Source organism: Canis lupus, chromosome 31 (genome assembly GCF_011100685.1).
Source record: "Canis lupus familiaris isolate Mischka breed German Shepherd chromosome 31, alternate assembly UU_Cfam_GSD_1.0, whole genome shotgun sequence".
Lineage (NCBI taxonomy): Eukaryota > Metazoa > Chordata > Mammalia > Carnivora > Canidae > Canis > Canis lupus.
In genome coordinates, this window is record NC_049252.1 from 24807238 (window position 1) to 24824199 (window position 16962).

Consider the following 16962-nt stretch of genomic DNA (forward strand, 5'->3'; position numbering starts at 1 on the left):
CCAGGCGTGTTGGTGACTGAGCACTTGAGCGCTTCACATGGTCAAGCAGAGAAATGGGAAGAGGTAGGCAGGCTGCTTCCTGGTCTTGGGTCGTGGTGCAGAAGGGCTGGGCTGGGCTGGGCTTGAAGGCACTTGCCACTTCTGTCTTTGGCTGAAGAAGCCTGGGGAAGAAAAGGGCTGTTCCTGAGTCAGCTTGGAGTGGGATGGCTTCGGTTCAGTGACAGCATCGCGTGGTGTGTTATTGTTGTCTAACGTGGCTGTGTCTAGTGGTTTACCATTGTGCAGTGTGTTGGTGGGATAACAAGGTAGGATGACTCCTTAAAAAAGTTAGGTTGCTGAGTCATTCACCCCAGCCTGAGAGGTAATTAAGAACAGCTGGTGCAGACACTCTCATCACATGCCTCCACCATAAAAGGCCAAGGAGTGCTCCAGAGGGGTTGTTTCAGAGGGCTGAAGGGGACCCAGCCAGGGGCGTCTGTTTTGATACAGGTAATGAGCGGGTGAAGTGCAGGAGCACTTCCTAAGGGAAGTGGCCAGGTGGTGTTTAAAGACAGATTGAGAATACATTTGTGCTGGAGAGAGCTGAAACTGAGGAAGACGTTTCCAGCTAGGAGTAACCTACCAGCAGGAGTGTCATAAAAAATAATTTACTGCCTTTACTGGACTTTTTTTTTTTTTTTTTGTTTCCCTCTTGTGGTTTTGTTGTTATGTGGTTTATACATTTCAAAAAGTGAACTTAATTTGTTCTTCATAAAAAGTTCTTTATGAGAGCACAGAAGGAGACTTCCTCTCGGTTTTCACGGCCCTTGGCTTTTTTGGTGCATACAGCCCTAGTTTCCAGCGGCGGAGACAAGGGTAAGGAGAACATGAGTGGAATTGGCAGGTGTCATTGGGTCAAGTCTAGAAAGAGCTGTCTAAGGGAAGGTAAACCGTATACGTGTCTCATTCTCTCAGTTACGGTGCTAGAGTGTCTTTACGTCTTAGGTCATTACTTCTTGCTTTAAAAAGGACCCAAGCTCACCAACCAGCCCCCATTGTTAACAAAGTTTGGGAAATGGGGTGTGGAGAATGGCCCTTACCTGTGGTCCAAAGAATGACTAATTCTTATTGATGGTAATTCACTTAAAACATTTTATAGAGGGAAAAATGGTTAATTTTATTGCTCTAAGTTTGGGACTATAGGAGATTAGAAATCATGAACTTTTTTTTATAGGTATTAGGTTCTCTGATATGGTGTGCCAGATGATTCATATGGAACAAAATATTAAAACTTTGATTTTTGAGATTTTAATTTTATGGCAAATAGGAAAGCTTCAATATAAAGATTAATGGTAGTACATACACGTTATATAACGTGGGTACATGCTCCTCTTTTTCTGTTGGGAACATGAATTTAACCACTGCCTGTAATATTCTTCCAGCATCTGGAGTATTTTTTCTTTTTTAAACTTCTGATTTCCTTTTAAGAGCTAGCATTCTTTCAAAATGTTGTTAATATTCATTTAATTTTTATTGCATATGTAGTCCTTTTTATGCTGTACTTTAAAGATTGGAAGCTTGAATGTAAATTTCTCATTACACTGTTGATATCAGGAACGGAAATAAAAAAAAAAAATACAGAATTGCCCATTACATATGATACCATGTATTTTGAATTTGGAGACAACCAAGATGGTTCGTTTAATGCGTATGATCTGAAGTATAATAATATGGAAAAGGGTGCAGTGGGAGCACTGGAAAATAATCTATACACTGGAGTATGACTTGTTTATAACAAATTCTTTTAAAAGTTATTCTCTTCTGTTACTCCTTGAAGTCATTTTTTGGGGCCAAGTTTACATCTGCTTTATTAAGGGTTAATAAGACTACATATTCAGCAAAGCACTTAGGAAGTGGAATTCCTCCCCTTAGGGGGATGTGTATATTCAGAAAATCAACGTCTAAGTATGCTGAGGAGGGATGGTTAGTATTTACCATTCAGTTAAATGTCATAGGCCATGTGCCTTCCACACTCCTGTACCGTGAGAAATGATGTTTAGAATAATGATTGTAAAGTTCTTTAAAATGACTAATTGTCAGAGATTCCATTCACAGTGCATATCTCTCCAAGACTTGTATTTTAGGAATCAGCTTCTTCCAATTTTCTGACTAATGTTCTGTTCATGGGAACATTGCTTTAACCCGAAAACTCGCATTTCCTGAGGGTTCTGTTAAATGGAGGGTGTACTTTATGTGGCGGAATAAATGATTTATAAAATGTTTGATTAAAAAAAAAATACCCAATGATAGCCCAAGGTATGGGTAAATTGAGCACTCTTTGCCAGAATCCAGGCCCCTTGAAGAGAGTAAACATTTCTGAACTGCAGGTAAAATAGATTTACACCACCATGAAACTTGGACTTCTGGCTTACTCGCTGGATAACATTAACAGAACTGAAGGTTTGGTGAGTGCAATGGACAGAGAGGCAGTAAGTGAAGTGGTTAAAACTGGGGGATCTGGGGCAGCCCCAGTGGCCCAGCGGTGGCCCAGTGGTTTAGTTCTGCCTTCGGCTGGGGTGTGATCCTGGAGAACCAGGATCAAGTCCCACGTCCAGCTCCCTGCATGGAGCCTGCTTCTCCCTCTGCCTGTGTCTCTGCCTCTCTCTCTCTCTCTCTCTCTCTCTCTGTCTGTCATAAATAAATAAATAAAATCTAAAAAAAAAAAAAACAAAACAAAAAACTGGGGGATCTGAAGCCAGACTGTCTGTGGTCCAGTTCTGGCTCTCTTGCCTGTTTTACAGCCTTTAGCAAGTTACTTCACCTCCTTGTGCCTCTTTTTCATCTGTAAAAGGGGAGTGATGGTGATGGAATGTATATCATAGAGACAATTTGGACATTAAATGCACTAATATTTAAGTGTTGGCTCTATCTTAAACATTAATACATGTTAGGTATTACTATCTGTTCAAAATCAGGGAAGTGCTCCATTACACAGCCACATTTTGCAGCCTCTTTGTACTGAATTGCAACCATTGATCACAAGGGAGACTGGAGACAGTGTGCAGATGTGTGGCACATTGCTGTTACTGGAAAAACAACTCCAGTGAACATTCTGATGTTAGGTCAGTAGCGGCAACTCAAACATCCAACTTCTGAGGTCAAGGAACACAGGATATGGCTTTTTACTAAAAGGATCTAACCACCTCAACAAAGGCCGGGAGATGGTCATCACCAGTTAATTGGAATTGGCTTTTGAAGAAATAAATACTTCCCATTCTGCATCTAGTCCATTCTGTATGTGATAGTGGTCTGGCAGGTTTAGTAACCTGTTTATTGCTTCCTTCTGCATTAATATCAGGACAGACTAATTTCTTAGTTCTCCCATGCAGTGTTTGGGGAACATTTGGAATGTTAGATATACCTGCCAATTACTCCTGAGTATTGTACTTTCTTTAAATGACATGCCTATGCCAAGATAGAAAAATTAGCCGTAATAAATAGTGGATATGTTTATCATATGGCTTCTTGCACCTGTAGGGCATTCAGAAAGGTTGTGTCAAACATTCTGACCATCCTTGAGAACATGAGTTTCTTTTAATTTATTTGTTTATGTATGTATGTAATCTCTACATCCAACATGGGGCTTGTATTCACGACTTGAGATCTAGAGTTGCATGCTCTTCCCACTGAGCCAGCCAAGCTCCCCAGAGTGTGAGTTTCTTTTTTATCTCTCTTTTCTTTTCTCTTTTTTCTTCTTTTTTCTTGCTTTTCTTTCTTCTCCCTTTCCCTTTCCCTTTCCCTTTCCCTTTCCCTTTCCCTTTCCCTTTCCCTTTCCCTTTCCCTTCCCTTCATTTGACAGAGAGCTCAAGCAGGGGGAGCAGCAGGCAGAGAAGAGGGAGAAGCAGAATCCCACTGAGCAGGGAGCCTGATATAGGGCTTGATCCCAGGACCCTGGGTTCATGACCTGAGTCCAAGGCAGACTCTTAACTGACTGAGCCACCCAGGTGCTCGAGTGTGATTTTCTTGATGATGAAGATACATGTTTTCTGTTTTACCTCCCATGGGACATTGAGTGTGTCCTGGCTGTGTTTGTTCTGCAAACTTTTGCCATACTGGTGATATGGTATGGATTCATTTTAGTTCTGTGATTTTCAAACTTGGGAATTTTTTAGAAGAGTGAAGGAGAGGACATTATGTGCTGTATCTCTCTTCAGTTATGTTAAATGTGTACCGGGGAGAAACTTCTGATCATTTAAAATTCTTTCTGTTTTCGTTATTGGTATGAGTATTGAGGAAGCAGTTGGATTGAAGTCATTCTTTTAGCTCATCTCTTAAGAGAAAATTGTCTTGTGACAAAAATTTTTCACCTGTAATTTATTTAGGATTGAGTTGAGCAAAATGTAATTTGGATTGGCCAGATGTTAGACCTCTCATGTATCTAATACTTCTCCTTCTCTAGAACAGATCCTTTGTTGAATTTAGGATTAGGGACAGTTTAGAGAATATTAATAGGGTAATAAAAATTACTCCAAAGCAAACATAAGGAAGAAACAGTAGTTGCCAGGATCTTGGTTGTTAATGACTATTGTAGGAGCACAGTGGGCATGCTGTGAAGTTGGCAAGGCTGCTGGTCCCTTTCTCAGTACTGGCACAGTTTTGAAAACGTTACCTTAATGCATTTGAACCTGTGTGTAAATCATGTTCTTGTAAAAATAAATTTAAATCATTTCTTAATGCCTTAGGAAACTCATTCAAAAGAATACTTTTGTTATAAAGTTGTTATTCCCAGGTCTATCTGATAAAGTTATCTCACTTTTTTTGTTGTTATTTTTTAGATTGGCTTAGAGTCACAATGGACAGTTGTACTCCATTTCCCCACCCCCATTAAAGTGGAATTACACTAAAAAGTGTATGTCGTGAAGTCATTTTTCAACCCCTTTGTAGCCTGGACATTGATAATATCCTACTTGCATGGTAATAGACTAAATAGTGTGGTGAGGGTAATAATGTTTTGCCCCTCTCTCCTGTCTTTATGCCTTATTCCTCATTTAAAGTGTACCAGCATCTTTTGGAAGTCAGCTAAGTCAGTGAAGGAAATGATCCATCAGAGAGTTTATTATAAAATATGTCTATAAAAGATTTATTAGCCTTTGAATAAATTTATGAGGTTATAGTTATTAGGTTGTCATTTTGGAGTAAGTGGTTTTCAGTAAGATCAGTAATTTCATTAGTGTGTATTTGCACTTAAATGTTGTTTTTCAGAAATGTAAAGTGGTTATCAAATCTTGGCCCAAGACACTTTTCATTTTCAAAGAACCTAACGTTTCCTTATTTACTCTGTTTTTCTGAGGCGTATTCCCAGCATGGCTCAGGGTTCTCCTACAGATAGGATTTATCACTTAATTAGAAGGAGTAGAAAAATACCCATTGGCTCTTTTAATCATTTTTTTCCACATTAGTAAAAGACTTTTGAAGTAGAAAAGCATTTTGCCCAGCTGAATAGGGTTACATGTTTTCATTCTGAGCCGTTATCCCGAGAAATCAGAGGAAATGATAGATAGGGATGAGTCTGTAGCCACTATAACTTGGCCTACTTAATGGTCTCTCTGTGGGTAAAGGATGGTCATAAGTCCTTTTCAAACTCTCAGATACATTTCTTGGGGTTCTTAAAAAAATGTGTTTTGCTTCTCCTGGCATGTCTATTGTCACTGGCCTGGTTTGTTGTCTATTCCAGACCTCAGGAGGGCCGGGACACCTTTCCGGAGCAGGTTGGTGGCATTGCACAGCAGTGGCAGAGGAGCTCAGAGACTAGGTTCCCTGCCTTTGCTTCTCAGGCCCTGGCCCTGCCCCTCCACGGAGTTAACTTTGAGCAGCTATCTTATCTCTGAAGAGTAAAGAATAATTGTGTTTTTAAGTTTCAAGGCACTTTGGTCTCTTATCTTCCCTTGCATGCTGTTCCTCTCCCCAAACTTAAACACAAACACACAATCAGCTTTTGGTGTGTATAGATAGTAGGGTTGGTAAACTCATTTCATCATCTGTGGTATGCCTTTGTTAGGTATTGGGTTTACATTTGACTTATGAAAGAAATATTTATGCCTTTGTATGCCAGGAACTTTTGTAGATATTGGGAATCTAAAACTTTTTAGAAGTTACTAAGAGACAAACCATTACTATAGCATGTGTTACTTGCTGTAACAGCAACATGTGAAATGTCCCTGGGAACCATAGAATATAAGAAACCTAAGTTTTAAGAAATCAGGAAAGCCTTAGTGAAGTCAATGATGAATGCATAGTTGAGCAGAGGAAACAGCGTGTTTTGACATTTCTTTGGAGAAGTTTAGCATGGAAGAACAGTAGAGAAGAGGGATTTTAGTAGGGGGAAGTTGGGTCAGGAAGGGTGTGTGTGTATGTACGTATATAACAAAATTATGTCAGTGGGAAAAGGTTGAAGAAGCAGGATGTGTCTTTCTTTTGTTCTTGGCTGGTTCCTCTTATGGTTACAAGATGGCTGCTGTGAGCTCAAGTGTCAGGAGTCAGTGACTAAGTTTCTTGGGAGAGGACTATTTATTTTCCCCTTAGGATGTTTCTTAGTAAGTAAAACCTTTCCCCAAAGCATCATAATAGATGCCATCCTGACCCTCTTCTCTCTGTTCCTGGGCCAATATTTTACATAAGTCCATACCTAAATGAGTCAATATCAAGGGAAATGAGACCACTGTGATTAGCTGATGGATCATCATTCATCTTCAGTTGGGACCAGGATCTGCTTCCCCAGAAACACATGGCCTTAGGTAGAGAGTAGATTTGTGAACACAATCAGGGTATGATTAGAAAATGAGGGAGTGAATGGTGTTGGGTGGTCAGCAGTACCGCCCTTGCCTATTATTTACACCATCACTACACACAGACATATACTTCTAAGTAGAAAAAGAAAGTGTGGTTTTCTTTGATTGGGAATTTTAGGTGACTGCCCCCCCCCCCATCTTATTATATTTCCTGCCATGATCAAGTCTTACTTTAACAGTCAGATTAGATACATGTTTTATTTAAAAATATTTTAAAATTGAAAATGCCTGTTCTGTCCCCCCCCCCCCCCCCCCCCCCAAAAAAAAAACCCTATGGAAGGAGTGTATTTCTCTCAGTACTCTAAACAGGTCAAAAGTTCTATGTCCTTTCTTAATATTTTCAGGGTAAGGAAAATGTATAATTATATTTTGTAGCTTCTGATTATATCTATACCAAGAGAATCCCCCTTTCTCTCTTAGTCTGCAGGGCACGCGCACCTGTGATATCTGTGGCTCTCCTGAGTGGTGAGACTGGGTTGGCTGGAATAGAGTGCTTGATTCATTGACTTGGATGGGCAAGATTCTTTGGAACTCAAAGTCTTGAGTTACAGATACAAACAGGAGCGTCGCACTCTCTCTACACACACATTCCCATAGTGGGAGGAAAAGTGGTCCTGTGGTCAGTTTATTTGTTATTCTTTTCGGACTTCAAGAATAATGCCACTTTAAATTTATATAGCATTCTTCTTACATTTCCAAACTTTTTAGAGTACTTTGATAATACTAAAGGAGTTTTATTCTTGTCATTCTTGTTCCTTCTTTTCAGTGCCAGGTTTTGGTGCCATGTATGCTTGTGAAAAGTAAACAAATGATATAAGTACATAAACAGTGTTGTAAATTCACAAAGTAGAAATTAATTGCTAATAGGTTTTCCTATTTGATAATAACAAGGAGGCCGTGATATAGATGGTTAAGGTAGGGTTTTGAAATGGTATTAATTTTTTTAATAGAATTTAGGAAGCCTATACTGCCAAAATAATTGTCTCAGGTAAAAAGCAATAGTATTTATCTACTCAGTGATCCTTGAATAATATTTGCACTGAGAAATATTTCAGCTTTTTTTTTTACAAGCCTCATATTTACCTATTTAGCAAAATCTTGTAATTATTGTATTTGGGAAAGTGGCTATGAGGGCTTAGGTGGAAAGTCTGCGGCTTGGAAATCCCTATTTAGAGATGGTGATTTTGACCTCCAAGTTAACTTAATAAAATGACAAGAAAGAGATTTAAACATTTTAGTTTTAGCTATGTATATTATGTATATTGAGATACTGCAGCACTACGGTGACTCTCAGGGGTTAGGGGATCAGGTTATTTTTAAATAAAGCATTTCAATTTCATACCTCTACTTAATTTAAAAAATTTCAGATCTGTGATTCATTCAGTATTCTAATTATTCGCCTATAATTGCTGCCTTATTTAATTAAAATTATTACACAACTTTTTAAATCTTTTTTTTTTTTTAACTCAAATTTATTATGAGTTGGAGCAAGATGATATATAAGGAGGGCTTGGGAATTTGAAGGCACTTTTTCTTCATTGTTGTTTGTCTCCTGCCTCTCCCCCTTCCAATTACTTTGCATACTATATGTGTTAACTCTTAGATCTGTAAGGTTTTTAAAAATTTTTTAATTTATTTTTAAAAAGATTTTATTTATTTATTCATGAGAGACACAGAGAGAGAGAGAGAGAGGCAGAGACATAGGCAGAGGGAGAAGCAGGCTCCCTGCAGGGAGCCGGATGTGGGACTCGACCCCCGGGATCCTGGGATCATGCCCTGGGTCAAAGGCAGGGGCTCACCTGCTGAGCCACCCAGACATCCCTATATCTATAGTTTTGTTATAGTTTGATGTAGTTTTAGGACTTTCACTTCCTCTAGGCAATCAGAAATAAATAATTTGGATCATGATTATACTTTTTATAGTTTGAAAACAAAATGACATAGGAAGAATTTATAATATTTAATTTGAATATAGGACATGAACATTTTAATACCCTGTATTGAAAGTAGCTTTTAGTGAAATGTCTCCTAGTATTCTGTTTTTAAATTTTCTTTTTATTTTTCTTAAATTTTCCGTATATAGAGTATAACTACAGATTTTGACTTAAGTTCAGCATAGTTTAATGTTAAATTCATTTTAATGATATATGAGATTGTTTATGTAATCCAAGAAATGTTAATCAGAAATTAATCAGATATTGAGTAATAAAGGGAAATTTGCAATTCCTTGAATGTCCTTTAACAGACAAGGTACTTGAGACATTTCTCTCTGTGCCTAATTCTTCCATCCCTCTTTCACCTGCCCTGCCATCCTCCTCACCCAAGAAAACCTGCACATATGTGCCTCTTAGGTCATGTGTGTGAATTAAATCGTACTCTTTGGATTTGGGGCAGAAGACCTCTTCAACCTTTAAGTTACTAAACCCCTCAGGGTTTCAGTTTCTGCATCTATAACAGAAGTAGGGAAGTGGATCATACTGGATGAATTTGTTTTGTTTTGTTTTGTTTTTTTAATTAGAAATTCTTTAGCTCTGTGAAACTAGCAATTCTCCTGAGCAGACTGGCCAGTTTTGATGTTTTCTTTTTACCTTGTTTGAGATCTTAGGCTTACTAAATTTTTATTCTTAAAGATTTAGGAGCCTCTGCATTTTGTAACTTAATTCCTGGGCCTGTAGAACCTCTTAAAATACAGTTTTCTGTTGGTCACTTGCATAATGATGACAATAATAATAATAAAATATTAATGGTTTCGTGCCAAACACTATGATATTAAATGCACCAAACCATTCGATTCTTAGACTGTTGTTTTTCTTATGGGAAACTTGAAGCATGAAGTCACGTAGCTCATAGAAGATCCCACTGGTAATACTGGCAAAGCTCTAATTGTATCCCAGTACTGCTGTTCTTTCCAATATTATTCTGCTGGTAGTGTTAAAATAGCTTAAACTGTCTTTTCTTTTGCATCTCATAATTCTGTGTGTTTAGCTTTTTACCCTTTTTAAAGGCTTTTGTGAGACAAAAAAAATAGGTCAGGAGATATTACTGAGCTACGTAAGTCTGATAGATGCACATTTGCCCTTGTTTAAATAGTTAAACCTGACTTGATGGATCCTTCCCCCTTATTTTCTTGTAACTGAGTTCTCTTTTTTCCACATTAAGTCATTCTTTATTTTAGAGTCCTATACAGTTTCTTTTATTCTTTCATGATTATTGCAAAGGTATCAATGAAGGCTACTGTGTTTAGAGTTGCTCATGAATTTCATACACTGTCATGACAAACCGGTACCATGGATGACTAGAGGAAATATACATTATAAAGGAGAAAAAGTATTTGGCATTCTTCGGAATTGACTCTTTGGGAGGCTTCAAATTTCAATGAAAGGAGCCTTTCAATTTCAATTGAAATAAATGTGAACTGCATTTTTTTGTTTATAGTTGTCTATTTTAACATTTTTCTGATTATAAAGTAATATGTATTTATAGTTAAGAATTTGCAGAAACAAACAAAAATTACCTAGATGTGACCATAATTAACGTTTTGACATATATCATAACTAGAGGTGGGGAGACAAGTTTTCTTGTGTGTTAAATGTGAGATGCCTGTTATATATACAAGTAGTAATTTGAGTCTGCTGTTGAGTACATGAGTATAAAGTTCAAGAGAGTTGCTGGGATTAGACCAAATATACTCATGAGAATGTACAGTATTCCATATGTGATCCTGTCCTTGCTTTGGGTCTGAATGAGGTGACCTAGGAAATGTGTGCAAAGAAGAAGAGGGATCTGAGGACTAAGCCCTGGGCTCTCCTGTGTTTAGAGATTTGCAAAAGGAGGATAATCCATCAAAGAAAATTGACAAGTCCCTGCCAGTAAGGTGGGAAATCAGGACTGTGGTATCCTGGAAACCAAGTGAAAGGCTTTCAGGTAGAGAATGATCAACCTGTTGAATGCTGCTGAGATGCTGTATTAGAAGACTGAAAATTTGACAGTTAGCAGTGGTTTCCATGGAATGGAGGAGTAAAGGCCTGGTTTTAGTGGGCTCAAGTGAAATTGGGAAGAGAGGAAAGTGAAGACAGTGTATGTAAATGGCTCTTTGGGAGTTCTACTATTAAGGCAAGTAGAGAATCTTATTATAGATGGAAGGGTATTGGGAGAAGAGTCATTACAGTATGTTTTGTGTGATAATGGGAATGCTGTGTATTCATATTTTTTTTCTTGGTGAGACTGCAGAAATTTGTCAATTTTGCAGGTCTCAGAGCATCAGCTTGTGGTTCAATTTATCAGTTCTACCAAAAACAAATGCAGAATTTTATTATGTGAGTGGTTTTCTTGGTAGAAATACAGATTTCATCAGATTTTGTAAGGTTCTAGTGGTTTGTTAGTTCAATAGGTCATTTCTTTAGAAGATACCCTTAATTTTTAAAAGAAGCTATTTGAATTGGTATCATTGTCAGTATAAAATATTAAACCATATGTATAACATTGCTCCTAAATAAGGAATCTTATTATATTTCTTTACCTTCCCACTTCCTAGTTTTGTCAAAATAATATAAAATGTTAAAGGTTGATTTTTCTCTTTATCAAATATTTTTTCTATTTGGAAAATCTTCAAAAAATTTAAGACTCACAACCAAATTATCAACAATTTAGACTTAACCTAATTTTAATATTTTTTATTTACTATTTAAATATCTTTTATGTTCTTAATCAGAGTAATACATTTTTGGTTTAAAAAATATAGAAAGATGTATCATGAAGCTACCCTATCTGTTGTACCCCCCCACCCTACCCCTAATTCTGTTTCATAGATAATATTCATCTTTACTTATTTATGCTATTTAATTTTTATGGTAGTTATCTCTCTGTCTCTAAGATGTTTATACCTCAGTTTATTTATGAACCTAAGATATTGTCTGTTGACTGCCTTTTTACCATGGATCTTAATTTTGTTGTTTCTACTATAAGTATATTTATAATCCGTTGTTTCATTTCTGTTCTTGGTCACTTCTGCAGCACCACATTTTGTTTTATTTCTTAATTTGATCTCACTAATCTAAGGAAGTATCTTTTGACTCAGTGTTATAAGTCATACAGAAATACTAGCTTTCCTTTCAGTTCTCTCTGATTACATCTCCCAGCCTGTCAATTTTACTTTCATTTTGTCAAGATTAATAATATCTCTATCCCATTTTATAACTGTATTAAGTCTTCCATTATTTGTCTGTTCTGAAAGTTGAAAACCATTTAACGGTGTCTATTATACCTGTGTCGATATTGGGCCTGGGAAAGCTAAGTAGTATGTTATTACCCTTCTTTAACTAGAGTTTCAGTGTTGCCTTATGCTACTCAAAAAACCTTTCTAGCATCAAATTCAAATAATAGCTAACAATTATTGAGCACTCATTATATGTCAGGCACTGTTCTAAAAACATTATGTATATTTATTTCATTTGATCCTCCCAATAGAAAGTATTATTCTTGTCCCTACCTTACCAAAAGGTAAAGGAAACGTCAGAGAGATGTAAAGTAAGTTGCTCAGCTGGCAGGGTGTGTCATCAAATATAAAATGCTATTCTGTGCCGTCCACTCTAGTGATCTTTAGAGCAGCTAGGCACTATGTTTATGTGGTTCTGATAGAGTCTTTCAGTTTTAGGTGTGCTTTCTGATAAAACACTCTATGCCTTTCTTTTTTTTTTTTTTTTTTTTTTTTTTTTTTTTTTTTTACTCTATGCCTTTCTAATCTACAGTTCCTGATTTGGGGATCTTAGGATGTACTTAGAAAGTGGTGTAGGAATGAAGGGTGCCCTTGGGGAAGGCTGAATGAATTTGGGAATTTCACTGTTCTGGGGAATTTGGGGGAATTTTCACTCTTTGCTTTTTTCCCCTTTGAGTTTCTAGTAGGAACCCTGAGTTAACTGGAGGTAATAACTACCACACCTCCTTTTCTACCCAGCAGTTGCTCATCTTAGAAAACCTACAGTTAGCATAATATTTAATGGTGAAATATCAAAAACTTACCTTATAACAGAATAAGGTAAGGATGCTGGCTCTCAGCAGTGTCTCTATTTAGTCATTGCAATAAGGGAAGAAAAAGAAATAAGTGTAAAGATGAGAAAGAAGTAAAGCTCTGTTTGCAGATGATATGATTATGTACATAGAGAATCCTAAGGAATCTGCAAAGCAACTGTAAAAGGTGCTTAATAAGTGAATTAAGTAACATTGCAGAATTCAAGGTTAATACTTAAAAACTTGATTTTATGTTTACATAGTAGCAGCAGAAAGCCAGGAAATGAAGTTTAGCAAGCAAGTTCATTTATAGTGACTACAAAAAACATAAACTAGTTAGGAATAAATTTAACAAAAGATACGCAAGACCTCTTTACTAAAAACACCAGAATAACATTGAAAGAAGATCTAAGTAAATGAGATTTGCCATGTTTGTTCATGAGAAGACTCATTTTAGATTTTGGTTCTCCCCAAATTGGTACATAGATTCACTGCAATCCTAATAAAAATTCTGCTGACTTTTACAGCTCGGTAAGAAAACAGCCCAGTAAACATGAGTGGAAAAATTGAACAGATATTTCACAAAAGAAGAAACACAAATGGCCAATAAGCACATAAAAACGGTGCTCGACATCAGTGGGCATCAGGAAATGCAAATTAAAACCACAGTGAGATACCACTGTACGTTTATTAGGGTAGCTAAGATTTAAAAGACTGACAATACCACGGATTGCTGAGACTGGAGCAATCAGACTTCTTATGCTGGTAGCAGTCTAAAATGATACAGTTGCTTTGGAGAACTGTTCAGCAATTTCTGAAAAGTTAAACATAAACCTACCATTTCACTCAAGTCTTCTATCCCTAGGTATTTATTTACCCAAGAGAAATGAAGTATATGTCCATATCGATTTTCACAGAAGCTTTATTACAGTAATCCCAAACTGGAAACTATGCAGTTGTATCCATCTTTGTTAGAATAGTCCATCAATAGTTAAGTGGCTACTCGAATAGTGGTATAGCCCTATGATGAAATATTATTCAGCAATGGAGAAGTATCTGATGTATGCAGTATGATTGCCGTTAAGCTGAATGAAAGAATCCTGAAGCCAGAGGACATAATGTGTAATTCCATTTCTATAAAAATCATAGAAAATGCCTGCTAATCTGCAGTGACATTAAGCAGATCATTGGTTACCTGGAGCTAGGGGGACAGGGAAGGAGGAGGCCTTAAAGGGACATGTGGAATTTTAAGTGATGAAATTTCTGTGTCTTTTTTTTTTTTTTTTTTTAATTTCTGTATCTTGATCTTGGTGGTAGTTTCAGGCACATATACAAGTGTCAAAACTCATTGAATTATATACTTTAAATAGTGCAGTTCTATGTAAATCATCCCTTAATGTTGATACAGAAAGTAGTGGCTGACGAGTGCCTGATAAAAAAAATATGTATTCAGTAAATTAGCTTTATTGCTGTGGGCCAAGTCTAGTTGCCAGTTCATATTTTCATAACATGAACTAATTCGATTGAGATATAACAATCCTATTAAGGATCAAGTAGCTGCCAAATACATTAAGCAAATGAAAGACTTCTTTGTTTCTTAAATTCTTTTCAGTACGAAGGTATAATAGTGGAATCCGTTATTCTTGTTTGGGTTCTGGAGCTCTAGTTTCCTACATTCCTTCTTTTTTTTTTCTTCCTTTGTTCCCCTCCAAGCTATCTTAAATGTACTATCCAGAATCATCAAAGTTGGGTTTGTTGACTTGGAAAGTAAAAAACCTTCTGTTTCTGACCTCGTAGTTGGTGAGTCTGTAAATAAAGTCTTCAAACTTCTCTGACCATTCAGATTTCTCTCCTCTGTGTATAATTTAATCCCTTTATCATTTCAGATAGGAAATCAGGCCAAGTAAATATAATAAAAGATGCATGATTAAATGCATGTGAGGAAATAATAAGTGGAAAAAAGTCCGGATCTCCATGTATGGAAGCAGGGAATGAACCATGAGGTGCAAAAATTGTAGTGACTTGCTCACCTTCTCCATTCCCCACTTCTCATTTTTATGAGAAGATGAAGATCTCATTTTTATGAAGATGTGTGGCATCTTCAGTCACATAGTTTTGACATCGATTTCCAAGTCATTTTCCCATATGTCCTTATAAAAAAGTCCTTTAAAAACAATGTTCTTGTTTTTGTTGGTTCTGTAAGGTCTTCTACTTAATTCAAGTTTTCTGTTTTCATTTAGATTTTTAAAATCTATACATTTATCTACCTTATCTAGCCATACTTCAGAGTTTTTTCATAAGAGGAATATATTAGGAAATGAAGGGGCAGCTGGGTGGCTCAGTGAGCTACGTGTCTGCCTTCAGCTCAGGTCATGATCACAGGGTCCTGGAATTGAGCCCCACATCAGGTTTCCTGCTCAGCAGAGTCTGCTTCTCCTTCTCCCTCTGCCACTTCCTCTGCTTGTGCTTTCTGTTAAATAAATGAATAAAATCTTTAAAAAATGATAATCAGATATGATGTTTAAACAAGTATGATATTTATGACTTGCAAAAACTTAGGGGCACCATAGTGGCTCAGTGGTTGAGCATCTGTCTTTGGCTCAGGATGTGATGGGGGGTCCTAGGATGGAGTCTCACATTAGTCTCCCCCACAGGGAGTCTGTTCCTCCCTCTGCCTGGGTCTCCGCCTCTCTGTCTCTCATGAATAAATAAATAAATAAAATATTTTTTAAAAAATCTGCGAAAACTTAAAGAAAATAGCAAATATTGGTCACTGAGTTATTCTTCCTGGCAGGTGAGTCAGGTCTGAGAATGTAGGGAAGAACATAGACCTAAATTATTATCTCTGATTTAAATTGCCACAGACTTTTTGATGTTAAGGTTCTTTCAAATTGGGATTGGTAACAGGAAAAGTCCTTCTTTTTAAAAAGACATTTTCCTGTGGGCATCGCTACCTTATATTAAAAACAAACTTAAAAAAAACTTAAAAAAAATAAAAACAAACTTATGTGTATATTTATGCATTTATATAAATACATGTAAGGGCTCTGAAAGAAAAAGACCAAGGACTAAAGGTGTACACACACAATACTGTTGAGGCTTTTGCATCCTCTTGAACAGTAGAAGGTAAGGCTGCCTAATATCAGAAGAACACTCAAACTCTGGTATCTTGGGTAAATTGTAACAGAAACTAGCTCAGGGGAGCTTGAAGCTTAGGAGGGAGCCAAGAAGGATGATGTGCGAAGAGGAGTTTTCCTGTCTTCTGAGCCATTAAAGACTGACCTGAAACTGAGTGAGGCAAAGCTGATTGACAGGGTGATGGAGTTGGTGGTGGACAGCAGCAATAAGGAAAAGGTAGAAATTCCAAATGGCTGCTAGAGAGAAAGGGAAGGCAGTTCTAAGGAATTCTTCCAGGCTTCAGATGGAGAACATTGCTTTTATATAAAGGCCAATTCAGTTGCCCATTGTGCTTTATCAGATGTCCAACTTATGCCCAACCATATATATAGACATACATGCATGCACACACACCCCCAAGGGCCCTGGGCTAACAGAACTTGGTCTGATAATTGGAAATAATTGTTCTCATTAATTGAATATTATGGTCAAATGAGAATTGACCAGGAAGTAGTTTTTGTTAGAAGACTTACTGTAAACAAATACCTTTAGGAATGTTCACATTCCTGTGTAAGTTGATTATCATGATATTTGTCATCTCCTTTGCCCCAAGGCATCATTTTCACTTTGAACATCTCTAGGTTATGTTCTTGAATGTAGGGACTATCTTTTTATTAGTGTTTTCATGGCACTAAATCTGTTGGGTAGCTTAAGAATACTTGTAAAAGGACATTCATCGTTGTTCAGTGAAGATAAAGGATGTTTGGATGATGGTTTTTTTCTTTTAAGTGATTTCTTGGTCTTAGATTGTTTTGTGTGCCCTTATACATTGATAATTTAAAAAAAAAAGTTCCGTGAGACTTGAGGGAAACGAAATTCCATTTTTTGTATGTGTGAGATTTAATCCTCATACAGTTACTTTCTGAAGTTTTGTTTTGAAGCATTGTACTTAGCCCATGATCGGATACTGGATACTCACTTTAGGTTTTTAAAAGTTTTTCTTTTAAAGGAA

The 16962-nt window shown here is 36.9% G+C and overlaps 1 protein-coding gene across 1 annotated transcript in view; it reads left to right on the forward strand.

Moving 5' to 3' along the window:
- The first annotated feature begins 258 nt into the window (after window positions 1-258).
- BACH1 (BTB domain and CNC homolog 1) overlaps window positions 259-16962 on the forward strand; it is a 41979-nt gene continuing 25275 nt past the window's right edge. Inside the window, 1 exon segment of the mRNA XM_038581311.1 lies at window positions 259-489. The gene's annotated coding sequence lies outside the window, so the exon portion shown is untranslated.